Source organism: Chanodichthys erythropterus, chromosome 21, assembly GCF_024489055.1.
Source record: "Chanodichthys erythropterus isolate Z2021 chromosome 21, ASM2448905v1, whole genome shotgun sequence".
NCBI lineage: Eukaryota > Metazoa > Chordata > Actinopteri > Cypriniformes > Xenocyprididae > Chanodichthys > Chanodichthys erythropterus.
This window is the reverse complement of record NC_090241.1, coordinates 18,941,309-18,956,829: the sequence shown is the minus strand read 5'-3', so window position 1 is coordinate 18,956,829 and position 15,521 is coordinate 18,941,309. Positions and strand designations below refer to the sequence as shown.

Here is a 15,521-nt window from a genome sequence, read left to right as displayed (position 1 = left end):
ATTAAAAAATGGCTATACATACTGTTCCTGTACATTAACACCGTTTTGGGACAACAATAACGTAATTTAATGGAAAACTATGTGAATGCATGAAGCTCTGTGGCGCGGCAGGTTTTTTGAAGAGCTCTGCTCTTCTCGTACAGGGTGCGATCCCCTTTATTTTTAATCTTATATGATGTAAACTAATGTAAACTTTCTCCTAATATTCAACGTTTATATATATAATAAATATAAAATATAAATATAAATGCGATGTCGCCACACATAAAAATAAATGCTTCTTTTAACAAGAGATTAAATTAAATTTCAGTCAGCACCAAACTGCCAGTATACTGAATTCAATTTTGGGGTGGCCAATCAGGCTCCACCGTTGCTCTTTTCAAGTTGGTACCTTGACCTCACTTAAAGGGATAAGCAATTCTGCCATTATTTACTCCTCTTTATGTCATTCCAAAACCTGTATGACTTCCTTTCTTCTGTGGAACATAAAATGAGATATTTTTAAGAATGTTGGTAAACAAACAGTACTGGTGCCAATTAATTTCCATTGTATGGACGAAAAAAAAAAAAAAAAAAAAATCTTTTATGTTCTTCAGAAGTAAATGTGTCATTACAGTTTTTGGAACAACATGAGCATGAGTAATTGATGACAGAATTGTAATTTTCTGAACTATTCTTTTAAATGTGAATTGCCATATGCAACCAAATACACCGATCAGGCATAACATTATGACCACCTTCCTAATCTTGTGTTAGTAAATTTTTTGCTGCCAAAACAGCCCTGACCTGTCGAGGTATGGACACTACTAGACCCCTGAAGGCGTGGTATCTAGCTCCAAGATGTTAGCATCAGATCCTTTAGTCCACTTTCAAATAAAAGATTATTATTATTATTATTAGGATAATTATTTCCAGGATTATTCTCCTTATAGTGGACTTCAATGGTCACCAAACGGTTGAAGGTCAAAATTACAGTTTCTGTGCAGCTTCAAAGGGCTTTAAACGATACCAGACGAGGAATAAGGGTCTTATCTAGCGAAACGATCTGCCATTTTCTAAAAAAATACAAATGTATATGCGTTATAAACACAAATGATCTTTTCGCTACACTGTAAAATTTTTCCAGGATTTCACAAGATATAACTGTAATATTTCACAGTTAATTACATGATTACCACTTCACAGGCTTTAACTGTGATAATTCACAATATAATACCGTATTTAGACTTTTACTGTGAAAATAATGCAGGCGCGGGGCTTTTACAAGAAACTACTGTGAATGCCGTCTTTTTTGACTTTTTTGAGTGGCAACTGCGGCAGCGTCATCAGAGCGTCATCAGAGCTCTCTGATCTACGTGGTCCCATTCGGTGGATTCAGACAGCGGTAAGTGTTTAAATGTCAAACTTTATCAATTTGATGTTTTTTATATGATAGTGCATGTAATTTAAAAGTATGAACCAAATTAGCGTTAGTTGTAGGTTCTGTTGTCATGTTTTTGTAACTTAGCTGGAGCAGACTCGCGTCGACGTTTAAGCGCGCAAATTTGAATGAAAAGACGTTGGTTGTAGTGTTAATTATACCGTATTAAGTTAACTGAGATGTCTGATTAGATACACCGTCGAACATTTAACTTTAGCTTTACTTAAAGCTTATATTAGTTACTCTAACAGCGTTCTCTCTTTTACCACAGCTTCTACATTGACCGACGATACATAAAGTTATAAGGTAAGATGTGGCCTTAATGTGGGTATTATGACAGTTATTATCAACTAGATAAATTATGGTGTTTGTGGATTTGGGCAAAGGTGGATTAAATTAATCTAAAATTAGTAACTTTATAATTTTCTTCCCTGCTGTGTGTGTGAAACGGAGCAACCGTTGTCTTTCTGGTCAACAGAAAAATGAAGTGCGCATGTCCATGTATTTTTTTTTTATTTATTTTTTTTTATCTTGTCTCTGGAATTTTCCACTGCCAAAATAAATGTTTTGCGCGGCAGTTTTCCCGCTGTTAGACCAATGTGCACTTATCTGTGTTTTGCCAGTACATTAATGTTGGTTATAACTAGACAGTCCAAAGTAATTGCAGTGATTTGTATCTGTAGGATATACGTTTGTAATTATTGTCTTTTAATCGTCATCTGGTAATGGTGTTTGTATATTCAACTTAAATACAAACCGTATAGTTTAGTTTCCAGTAGCCTACAGGGTGGTGATGTAGCTTTCTAGCTACACTACACACTGTTCATTTTAAAGTTAAAAACCCGAGTAGTCCTTAATAGATTCTATATTTTCACATTTATCTTTAACTAATGTGTATATATTGTTCATTACTTTTTATGTGGTTCAGTTATAGCATTGTAAAATGTGATTACATTAAGGTGATGACTGGGAACTGACACCTTTTTCATCACACTTGAATTAAACTAACAGGTTTCTTCTGTCTTTTTGTTTGTAGGTGCTTCTTGGGCATCAACCCAGAGACAGGCACAAAATCTAAGAGGCAGAGAGGTCACATGAACCAGCAAGTTTGCACTCTTATCAGGAAGCTCATTGACTTCGAATGGATGTCAATCTAATGTAAGCTGTGTTCCAATTTAAGAACGGACTAATGAAACACAGTATCTGTGTTAAAGGAACACGCTGACTTTTTGTGACTTTATCTTATTCCCCGTATCCCCAGAATTCGATAAGTCTATACATACCCTTCTCATCTCCGTGCTTGCCGTAAATCTGTCTGAGGCACCCACCGCTAGCCTAGCTTAGCACAAAGACTGGAGGTAAACGGCTCCAGCTAGCATACTGCTCCCAATAAGTGACAAAATAACGCCAACATTTTCCTATTTACATGTTGTGATTTGTATAGTTACAGTGACTCTAACCATCTTCTAACCGTATACATACTGGGAACTATATTCTCAGAATATACTTGGGGAAGTAGCAGTGCTTCGCCTTCTGAGAATATAGTTCCCAGTATGTATACAGTTAGAAGATGGTTGTCTCATATGACCTTGTTATTTGTACACACTGTGACTATACAAATCACAACATGTAAATAGGAAAATGTTGGCGTTATTTTGTCACTTATTGAGAGCAGTATGCTAGCTGGAGCTGTTTACCTCCAGTCTTTGTGCTAAGCTAGGCTAGCGGTGGGTGCGTCAAGCAGAGGCACTCAAGGAGATGAGAAGGGTATGTATGGACTTATCTAACTCTGGGGGATACGGTGAATAAGCTAAAGTCCCAAAAAGTCGGCGTGTTCCTTTAAGCTAGATGTAGTTATGCAGTAAGAAGTTTACTGAAGCTATTAAAGGGTTAGTTCACCCAAAATTGAAAAATCTGTCATTAATTACATCCCCTCATGATGTTCCAAACACAAGAATTTTGTTCTACACAAATTAAGAAAATTTTAAGCAATCTGAGAGCTTTCTGATCCCACCTATAGACTACTATGTTATAACCATTTTCAAGTCCGAGAAAGGTAGTAAAACCATCGTTAAAATAATAATGACTACAGTGGTTCAACCTCAATGTTATGATGCGACGAGAATACTTTTTGTGCGCAATGCAATCACATGCATGATCGAGAACACATCACGTGAAACGCATCGGATACTGGCACAGAAAGGAAAAAAATTGTTGAATCAAGTCGGTATTCTATTTTGTGTTGTTTTGTTTCTGCGCAGTAAAAGTATTCTCGTCACTTCATAACATTAAGGTTTAACCACTGTATACATATGGACTATTTTAACAATCTTTCCTGGCCTTGAAAGTAAAATAATTGCTGTCCATGGAGGATACAGAAAGCTCTTGGATTTCTTAAAATATCTTAATTTGTGTTCCAAAGATTTTTGGGGTGAACTATCCCTTTAATGTGTTCTATAGTGTCTCCTGATTCAATGTAGAGTTTAGATAGACTGCAAAATAAATGTGTAAAATTAATTGTTTTTACGTTTATTTGAATTTAACATGCCTTGACGTCTAAAAAACGTCAAATTTACAGTACTTTACAATATTTTTAAGTGTAAATTTACATTACTTGCTACTGTGTTGATTTACTATGCAATTTAGCATGCAATTTTTACTTAAAGGGTTAGTTCACCCAAAAATGAAAATTCTGTCAGTAATTACTCACCCTCATGTTGTTCCAACCCCGTAAGACCTTCGTTCATCTTCGGAACACAAATTAAAATATTTTTGATTAAATCTGAGAGCTGTCTCACTCCTCCATAGGCTTCTAAGGGATTGAAACTTGCTGGCCCAGAAAATGTATTAAAGACATCATTAATATAGTCCAAGTGACTACAGTGGCTCAACCACAAGTTTAGCAAGTGACGAGAATACTTTTTGTGCGCAAAACCCCCCAAAAATAACGACTTTATTCCACTATTTTTTTCCTTCTCTCTGGGCCTCGGGTGAATTCATGTAGTATAACAGCGTAGCGCTTCTGTGTAATATGTCACATGCATCACACACATGACCAGCGTCGGCCAATAGTGAGCATACGTGTGACGTATAACACAGAAGCGCTACGCTGTTATACTACAAGAAAAAACTCAAGGCCCACAGAGAAGGAAATGAATTGTGGAATAAAGTTTTTTTTTTTTTTTTTTTTTTTTTTTTACGCACAAAGTATTCTCGTCGCTTTATAAACTTAAGATTGAGCTACTGGAGTCACTTGGACTATATTAAAGATATCTTTAATACATTTTTCTGGGCCAGCAAGTTTCAAACCCTTAGAAGCCGATGGAGGAGTGATCCAGCTCTCAGATTTCATAAAAAATATCTTAATTTGTGCTCTGTAATTACTGACAGAATTTTCATTTTTGGGTGAACTAACCTTTTAACCTCAATCATGTTACTTTCAGTCCTGTTACTCAAGTGAAAAATAATAGGACTGGGTAAAAGTAACAGGAGTGATAAGAGTCCTGGTTTGTTGATTTAATATTAATTAAGAGTACTATTCACATAATTTTTTTTAAATAGTTGAAATTACTTAAATTGTAGACATTTTAGGATTAGTGTTACAATGCGAGCACCATACTTACAGGGAGTCAGTCCACCACAGAGTAACTTAAACTTTTTGTCTTTCTTATCTTTTGTATATAGTGGATAGAACCCACACTATGCAGGTGCCAGCTGCGATGGAAGGAGCGAGACACCTGCGACCCTCTCTATTCCCACCTTTTTGTCTTTTCTTACATCTCTCTCCCTCACTCTCTCTTCTCTGTCTCCTCCTTTCTCTTTTGACACACACGTTCCTGTTACCCAGTGTCAATCCCTGTTGCCCAGTGTTTTATTCATGTAATTAAATTGTATTTTACTTCTAAAAAATAAAAGTTATGTCAGTTTTTATCAGTTTTGTTTGGTCCTTCATTTATGCTAAATCACAGTAATAGATAGACATTCACAGTTATGTACAATAATTCTACAGCTGCTTACTGCTAAATTACAGTAATAGATAGACTAATTTCACAGTTAAATACATGAATTCTACAGCTGCTTACTGTTAAATTACAGTAATACATAGACACCAACTGTAATTTCACAGTTAAATACATTAATTCTACAGCAGCTTACCGCTAAATCACAGTAATGCGATGTCATAATTACTGTGAAGTCACAGTATACAGCTGTCATTTCACAATAATTTACTGTAAAAATGTTACAGTAACTTACTGTGAAAGTCATGCAATTATTAACCTGCAATTTATTGTAAATTTACAGTCAAATAATTAACAGTGTAGATAAGACCCTTATTCCTTGTCTAGTATCATTTAAAGCCCTTTGAAGCTGCACTAAAACTAATTTTGACCTTCAACCATCTGGAGGCCATTGAAGTCCACTATGAGAAGAATAATCCTGGAATGTTTTCATCAAAAACATTAATTTCTTTTCGACTGAAGAAAGACATGAAGACATGCGCATCTTGGATGATATGGGGGTGAAATATTCACTTGCTGCCTAATATATCCTACCCACTAACAGGTGCCGTTATGAAGAGATAATCAGTGTTATTCACTTCACCTGTCAGTGGTCATAATGTTATGCCTGATAGGTGTATTCTTCTATAATATGATGGATTTTGAAATGGAACTTATTGAAAATATTCAATAAGAAAAAAAGGGGCTGTGTTCCTACCAGCTGTGAATGCAGGATTTTTGGATCTAATTGGAACTTTGGATAATGTTGAAATACTATATCAAGAAGTTAAACCTTCTGAACAGAGATGATATATATATATATATATATATATATATATATATATATATATATATATATATATATATATATATATATATATATATATCATTTTTTGTGTGACTTTGTGAAACGCATGACATGTTTCTTCGAAAATAATTTTTGCCATAACTTCCTAAATACATTACCTAAATAGAGAGAGACGGTAACTAAATATTCAATAAGAATTAAGTCAGGGCGGGACTTTTGCTTTATTCTTTGGGAACTGATTGGAACTTAAAAAGTGAAAGTTATATATCAGGATTGAGACTGAATGCCATTTTGCTAAATTTGTGGCATAATTTGTGTTTAGGAAGTCTTGCGATAAATACTTTTGCAGGACACATATAGGGTTGCCCAAAACTACAGTAAGAAAATATTTCTTAGTATATATATATACTGTATATATATATATATATATATATATATATATATATATATATATATATATATATATAAAACCTGTTAAAGATGTACAGTACTTCCAAGGTGTAATGTAGAGATTAATCCACACCATTGGTTTTTAAGTATGGAGTCTGCCACACGGCTGGGAAAAGGGAGGAACGAAACACTTTACTGCGCAAACCCTAAACCTCTATCAACATCTTCAGATGTCTTTGATCATGTAGCTTCTGAATGATTTACCATGAAGATGAGGAGCATTCCAAACATGCATGGCCAGCATAGGATACGAGTAACCAGCACAACACAGAAATCAGAATTGCCCCCAGAGACACCATTAAACTTTAACAGGGCAAAGGGTTCAGAGAGCTTATGGCTGCCAAGTCGATTTTGAGCAGTGAAAGTCCAATTAAACCCATCAAATGATACATCTACACTCGAGAAACAACTTATTCTAATTACATACAAGACAGAAATGACAAACCTTTGCTTACGTGACGCAGAGATGAAGGTGACTTAAAAAAATAGTGATGAAGGATGGAAAGAAATGAGGGCCGAGATGATGCTGTTTCACTCGTCAGCTGAATAATTAACAAGACTTGACAAGATCCGATGTGTTCCCACAAAGCCAATGTAACGCATCTGAAGCTTGCCTTTTAGAACATAGAGATGCACTCTAGTCTAGAGGATAAAGGGTGTCAGAAATATTTAAGCATGTCTTTTCTGAAATGTTGACAGCATGACCCCCAAGGCATAAAGCGATTTGGATCTTTTAAAGCTATGTCACTGAAGGGGCTCAATCAAGATTCCAGTATTAAACACTCACACTCTCATCTTTTTTTACTCACTATCATTGGTGTGCATTCAGATTCAAAGCGTCAGATGAGACCTAAAAACAATCAAGATTTGTGGCTGGAATTTCTGCCAACGTATTGATTTGCTCTATGAGCATTTCTCAAAAATAAAAGGAAGGCACTTGTGTGTCCGAATAATAGGACCGAACCAATCGCATGCTGTGTCTCTGATTGCTGCAGAAAACATCCTTCAGATAATGTGTGTGATAAGCAGAAAAGCAAGCCACTGCTAAGTGATGACTTGCCTGGTTCCATGTGTGTGTGTGTGAGGCAGTGTGAATGAAAATAAATTGAAGAACCCAGAGGTTAAGCCAGGGCACATTTACGAACAACGTGCTATCGATTTGGCCAGTGCGTCATAGCAGCTCGCAGAGGCGGGGGTTGTCATAGTTACATATTAGAATTAACAGTGCACCCTAGCAACTGAAAGGTCAAGGCAATTCATGTCCGGATGAGATTTCTTGTAGGAACATGTTTTCTCTCTTATATCCACATTCCCCCAGCACACCTGACCACTGTTCGACATAGAGGGGTCTTTAACTTGCACAGTTTGTGTTCACAATTACTGACCATTATGTGCAGCCACATAAGGATTTATAAGATTAAAAGTAAAATAATGAGTGTGAATGGGTTTGTGGCAAAAACCAATTACACCATAATGTGGCCTCTGCATCTGTCTACGCTTACCAGCTGATCTCACATTAAGAATAATATTTTTCAAATGCAAATGTTCTCTGAAATGATGAGACTTGTGTATGATCAGTGTTATGAGCCCATTTACTAGATTTTATAGATAGATATGTGCAAACACCATCCTTATTCCCAATAATTGGCATGTTGGGTTGTGCAGGAAAAGTGCTCTAGGGGCCAGGTTTTCTTTGACTTTGACATTCAAAAATGATAATAAAGATGAAAGAACAGTCTAAAAAATATAAAATATAAATAATTAAATAGGTTCTCTGGTAATAATCATAACTTTTTTTTAATACTGATACAATTTTTTGTACCCCTTATGCTAGTATATGTGGATCTCGAGGACACCTGGGACATGTGTGGGGAGACAAGTCTCTGCAAAGGACAGACACGATACTGGATTTATGGCAGTGGTGACGAAGCAGAACAAGCATCAGGTGCACTTTATCATGCTCTGCCGGCAGTGCTGTGTTGTCACATCCCTTCTTGGCCACCTGCTTATGTCTTGAACCTGGATATGGAGGGCCAGGGACACAACAGGTATGTTCCAATCAACCAGCTGTAACCTGCAAAGTGGAATTCACAGGGAATTCAGTTCATTTTAGGTGACATTTTTGAAGTCACCATGAAATCAAAATTTGCAGAAAATATTTTTTTTGCACAATGTAAAAAATATATAAAAAATATATGTAATATAATTTATATATTTAATATATATTTGATTATATTATCAAATAATTAGTTTTATAAAGTACTTTTAAGAAGATTGGGGTCAGTAAGATTGTTTTAAAAAAGAAATTAACACTTTTATTCAGTAAGGATGCATTAAAATTGATCAGTGACAGTAAAGACTTTCACAATGTTACAGAAAAATATATTTTTAAATAAATACTGTTAGCAGCACAACTGTTTTCAGCACTGATAATAAGAAATGTTTCTTGAGCACCAAATCAGCATATTAGAATGATTATTGAAGGATCATGTGATTCTGAAGACTGGATTAATGGCTGCTGAAAAGAAATTACATTTTAAAGGTGCTGTAGAACGTCTTTTTAAAAGATGTAATATAAGTCTAAGGTGTCCCCTGAATGTGTCTGTGAAGTTTCAGCTCAAAATACCCCATAGATTTTTTTTATTCATTTTTTTAATTGCCTATTTTGGGGCATCATTAACTATGCAGCGATTCAGGCTGCGTGGCCCCTTTAAATCTCATGCTCCGCTCCCCCGGAGCTCGCGCTTGCCTTAACCAACATAAACAAAGTTCACACAGCTAATATAACCCTCAAAATGGATCTTTACAAAGTGTTCGTCATGCAGCATGTCTAATTGCGTAAGTATGGTATTTATTTGGATGTTTACATTTGATTCTGAATGAGTTTGATAGTGCTCCGTGGTTAAAGCTAACATTACACACTGTTGGAGAGATTTATAAAGAATGAAGATGTGTTTATGAATTATACAGACTGCAAGAGTTTAAAAAATTAAAATAATGACAGTCTTGTCTCTGTGAATATAGTAATAAACAATGGTAACTTTAACCACATTTAACAGTACATTAGCAACATGCTAACGAAACATTTAGAAAGACAATTTACAAATATCACTAAAAATATCATGATATCATGGATCATGTCAGTTATCATTGCTCCATCTGCTATTTTTCACTATTGTCCTTGCTTGCTTACCTAGTCTGATGATTCAGCTGTGCACAGATCCAGACGTTAATACTGGCTGCCCTTGTGTAATGCCTTGAACATGAGCTAGCATATGCAAATATTGGGGTCATACATATTAATGATCCCGACTGTTACGTAACAGTCAGTGTTATGTTGAGATTCACCTGTTCTTCTGAGGTCTTTTAAACAAATGAGATTTATATAAGAAGGAGGAAACAATGGTGTTTGAGACTCACTGTATGTCATTTCCATGTACTGAACTCTTGTTATTTAACTATGCCAAGATAAATTAAATTTTTAATTCTAGGGCACCTTTAAAATATATTAAAACAAATATTTTAAATTATAATAATATTTCAAAATACTACTGGTTTTATTACACTTTTGATCAAATAAATGCAGCCTTATGTAATCATAAAAGAGAGTTCTTTCAAAAACATTTAAAAATCGTACCGACCCCAAACTTTTAAACCACAATGTATATACAAATTACCATACTCAAAGGGTTAGTTCACCCAAAAATGAAAACTATGTCATTAATGACTCACCCTCTTGCCGTTCCAAACACGTAAGACCTCCGTTCATCTTCGGAACACAGTTTAAGATATTTTAGATTTAGTCCGAGAGCTTTCTGTCCCTCCATTGAAAGTGTAGGTACGGTGCACTGTCCATGTCCAGAAAGGTAATAAAAATATCATCAGAGTAGTCCATGTGACATCAGTGGGTTAGTTAGAAGTTTTTGAAGCATCTAAAATACATTCTAGTTCAAAAATAACAACTTCTTCTTCTTCTATGGCGGTTGGCATCCAGTTTATTGGTGCATTACCCTTTCTGCTCCAGACAGTGATGCTGATGACGTGTTATCTAGTGCGCCCGAGCTTCGTTTACAGTCTGAGGGAGACGCACGCTGTATTTAAGCTATTCTACATTGTTTGTATTTTGGTATTGCTATATTTTTTAAAACGGTGCGTAGGTGTGCATGTCACGGATGTCCTAATTGCGTCACTGTCCGGAGCAGAAGGGGACGGTAATGCACCAATAAGCTGGATGCCAACCGCCATAGAAGAAGAAGAAGAAGAAGAAGCGTCACTGTGGATATACACAGACCCGGAAGAGAAGACAATGCTGAATAAAGTCGTATTTTTTTGTTATTTTTGGACCAAAATGTATTTTAGATGCTTCAAAAACTTCTAACTAACCCACTGATGTCACATGGACTACTTTGATGATATTTTTATTACCTTTCTGGACATGGACAGTATACCGTACATACATTTTCAATGGAGGGACAGAAAGCTCTCGGACTAAATCTAAAATATCTTAAACTGTGTTCCGAAGATGAATGAAGGTCTTACGGGTTTGGAACGACATGAGGGTGAGTCATTAATGACTGAATTTTCATTTTTGGGTGAACTAACCCTTTAAATATACAGTATAACAAATATACAAATATTACACCATTATACTCAAAACCCCACCTCTACTCAAATGTAACTTTTGTTTATGTTATACTGTAGATCACCTTCAATGAACAAATTTTGTCAAGTGAAGTGAACTACAGATATACCCTGCTTAGTGTGAAAGGAGCAGTAGGACCCTGTGAATCGGAGCACAGCTAATGATTTTAGAGAGGGTAGATCCTCTGTCACAGGGAAGACTGACAAACAGATGGACTTGGAGCATGAAGGTTTTATCAGACAAGAGTGATTCAGCATTGTGACAGAAAGGAGTTCATATGGACTGAAAGAATGCAGGTTAAGGGGTTGTGCTTTAAATGCACATTTAAAAAAAAAAAAAAAAATCATATGAAATGTGCAACAAATGTTCTACATTAAGAAGAAGTAGAAAAAAAAAACTAGCAGCCCAATCATCTGCAAATTCAGATTTCAAAATAGACTTCCAGAAGCAAACGAGCCAATTTTTAACGTTTCATAAGGCTTGAGATTTAAACATTAATGTGAGACTATAAAAAGCATCACCTCTACGGCCTGGTATTTAGTGACCTGCTCATGCCAGGAAGCCTTTGTAGGGATTATATTGCAAATTAATAAAGCACAATCATAAACAGACTTTGATGCATGCATCTGAATCTTATAGAAAGAATGAGGAAAAAACAGAGGGAAAAAACAACCCAATGCTCTCTAGACATTGAAGAACGAAGCCTTTGTAAAACACAGCTGATTTATATATCCCCAGGAAAAGATTCCTTTGTAACAAAGCCACAGGCAACTCCCTCATACAAGCAGAAGAGGGTCATGAAACAGACAATCTTACAATCCTGTCTTGCATATATAACAATTGGCTTATGAAAGGCTGGGAGATAGTATGATGAGAGAAAGATTTTGATAAAAATTGCAGCTGAAAATACCTTTGAACAAATTGCTGGTGGGTTGGCATAACCAGATGTTCATCCTCTGAAAACTCATCATGTTTCACATCATCTCTAAACAGCAAGTGAAAAACACTGCAAGAGCTGTTACACCAAACAACTGCACAGAAGTTACACTTACACTTTATTTTAAGGTGTCCTCGTTGCAGTGTAATACATTTAAGTACTGAGTAATGTTGATGAACAACATGTACAAATGGTGCATTCAAGCTATGTCAGAAAGATCGTATTTACGAGCTGAATGCACATGAATGCCACCACAAAGTTGTAAATACCAGTGAGAAGCTTTCTTTGAGCCCCGATCTGTACAAGCTGGGAGCGTGTTTGTGAGAAACATTGCGGAATACCACACTCCTTGGTATTTAGCACAGACGTTGTCAGGCTTTTTTATTTACAACAAAATAAGCTAATTGCCTGAACAAAATATGATAGTATTGTATATAACAATACAATTAAGTTTAAAGTGGCTTCCTAAATGAATGAAAAACATAATGCGAAACAGACCTGATTGTTCTTAATTTTCTAGAATTAGATTTAAAAAAAACCTTGCTGTATTTTTGTGTAGTTAATTAAGAGAAGGTACTCCGCCATCTTGCTCCGACGAAAGTGACTTGAACACACCTGACGTCGTAAACATGACTTCCCGACTCTTCAATACGAACTTCCCAGGAGGTCTTGAACACAGCATTACTACATAATTAGGGTTAGGGTTTGGTTTAGGGTTAGTTGCTTGTAATTATGCTGTTATTACTATAGTAAGTGCATGTAAGATATGTTACAAGGACACTGTAAAATAAAGGGTTACCAAAATTCTCATAAAACCTCTTAGCAGAGGCAAATTAGAAAACTAGCTCCACTTGATAGTCTTTATTATGAGCTCTGGTTGATCCACAGAGTATTCCCACTTTGTTCGCTTGTACTAACAGTTCAATGAGACATTTGAGTGCAGGGAAGAGCCACTGTACTTCTACTAGCTGATAAATCAGCCTAGCACTTGGTGTCGAGCTGACCAGTGTTGTATCTTCCAAAATTGTATATCCTTTGCCTAAAACTCTTTAAAACTGGGGCGACCACCCATACAGAAACTGTACCTTGTGCTTTCATGATGCAATGATAAGGCAATATACTGTACACAGCACTTTTCCCACAGCCTTTATTCCGTAAGCCTTAAAAACAGGATATGTGTTTAAAAAAATAAAAGACAAGGAAAGTACCACCAGTCAGCATGTTTTTATTAATTAATTGATTAGTGCATCTTAGTTAATCCCTCCAGCTGATTACAAGTCAGGATCTGAAGAACTGAAATTCCACTGTTTATTTACAAATGTCAGCGCAGTAATCTGCCAAATCCCACAATCCCCTTAAGCAGGACCACTTAATCCTTGACAAAATTGTTAGCAAGACCGTCACTGTTCGGTGTAGGAGGGAACCAGAGGCACAAGGAACACATTCGTTTTTGTTATTGATCCAATTTAGGTTGAGTATTATTATTCAAATTTCCAAATATATATATTATATATATATATATATATATATATATATATATATATATATATATATATATATATATATATATATATATATATATATATATTGTGATCCTTGACATGTTCTCATAGGCACAGTATAAACAAAACAAAAAAGAAGCTCTCTTTAGGGATTACAATGTGCATCACCCTAAATGGCGTGCAATTGGGCAGACAGTTTATATGTGCGTATATGGGACAAAGAAAAGGGAGGAGAATGAGAGTTTGAAGCATCTCTGCACAATGCACTTTCAAACACGGGGTGGGAGAAAAGTTCGACAAGTTTGATCTGAATAATTTATCACGCCTGTGTTTCAACGCGCTTTGTTCTCTATCCAAAGGATATGCATTTTAAGCTTTAATACCATTTATGGCTGAAGTTATTATGCGTGATCAAATAATTCTCAGTCCAGGGATTTTCAAAGAAGGCTTCTTGTTTTAGTACTCTCAGCTGTCAGAACTTATGCAAGCCACATGGGCATGCTATCTTTTAGCTCCTTATCCTTCCTCATTTCAAAATTACAAATATATAACTATGTCCTGGGTGTTTAAAAACTTAGCTTTTCATAAGAAAGGCCTAAATTATTCATAGCGTTAAACATTTATTTTGTTAGAATTTCACATTATCAAAGCGAACATTCTCCTAACAATAAATGCATGCATCCGATCGTACTACAGTGGCACGGCCTAAAATAATCTCGCTCTGTGATTTATTTAAGGTTATTAGATAAAGGGTCTCCAGGAACCTGGCCTAGATTTAATCACACACTTTGTTCATGAATTACATACATATTGAAAGGCACTGTAATTTTAAAAAGACTGAATTAACCAAGAGCGATCAAATGCATGTTAATGTTTTGAAAAATAGTATGGTAGTACTGTGAATAATAACTAATATGTCTGCTCAGAACTAAAGAGGCTTTATGATCTCATTACTTATGCACAAACATATAAGTATCTAGAAATTTGAGTTAATTGCACTTCATGGAAGGGATGAATATTTCAGCAGCTACCAGCATCCTCACATGGGTGTCGTGAACCTCATCAGCGAGTGACTGAGTTCATCTAAATCAAGAGTGCGTGCCATGCGGCCGTGCTAAATTATTCACCATATTTATCTGTGGTCATTCAATATTCATATGCTTAATAAATGTGGATTTTCAGGAGGGGGGGCGGGTGGAAAATCTATGAAGCACTACATACACTGAGCTGCACAGCTCTCTTTAAAGGTTAGAAGGTCATGGAGTGAAGGATCTCTTTAAACTTACGAAGACTCTATTAGCTTTAGATGGGGCTGGAGAGGAGGCCCCTGGTGCTTTGGTGGGTAAAGTCAGTGGACTTAGCAGGATCTAAGGGGCGGATTGAGGTGCATATAAAACAGGCAGCGTCCAAGACCGGCTTACTAGTTAAGGTTACACAAAGACCGTGCTGATCCAGGAGGAGAACGAGGAACTGCTCACGAACTCCTGCCGTTGTAAAAGGCTTCTTTTTTTTTTACCGATTGTATCTCATCAAGCGAAATAAAGTAAATGGGTGAGAATATATTTTAACAGTGCAGTGCAGGCCGCTGCTGAAAGTGGATGATGTGATTAAGGATCAAAGGTAAGGACATAACTGAGTGACACGGGAAAGCGCATCGAGCTGCTTTGAAGGGCAGAGGCATTCCTTTCTGAGCAGGTCAGGTTAGAAGAAAAAGCTGTCAAACACATTTCACTGAATAAGAAGCAGTGACTAAGGATTAATGCC

At 36.1% G+C, this 15,521-nt stretch overlaps 1 long non-coding RNA gene across 1 annotated transcript; it reads left to right on the top strand.

Moving 5' to 3' along the window:
- Positions 1–1,121: 1,121 nt before the first annotated feature.
- On the top strand, positions 1,122–5,680 carry LOC137011594 (uncharacterized). The gene is made up of 4 exons (XR_010893501.1): positions 1,122–1,384; positions 1,692–1,726; positions 2,457–2,578; positions 5,105–5,680. It is a non-coding gene; the product is annotated as an uncharacterized lncRNA (long non-coding RNA).
- Positions 5,681–15,521: the final 9,841 nt, after the last annotated feature.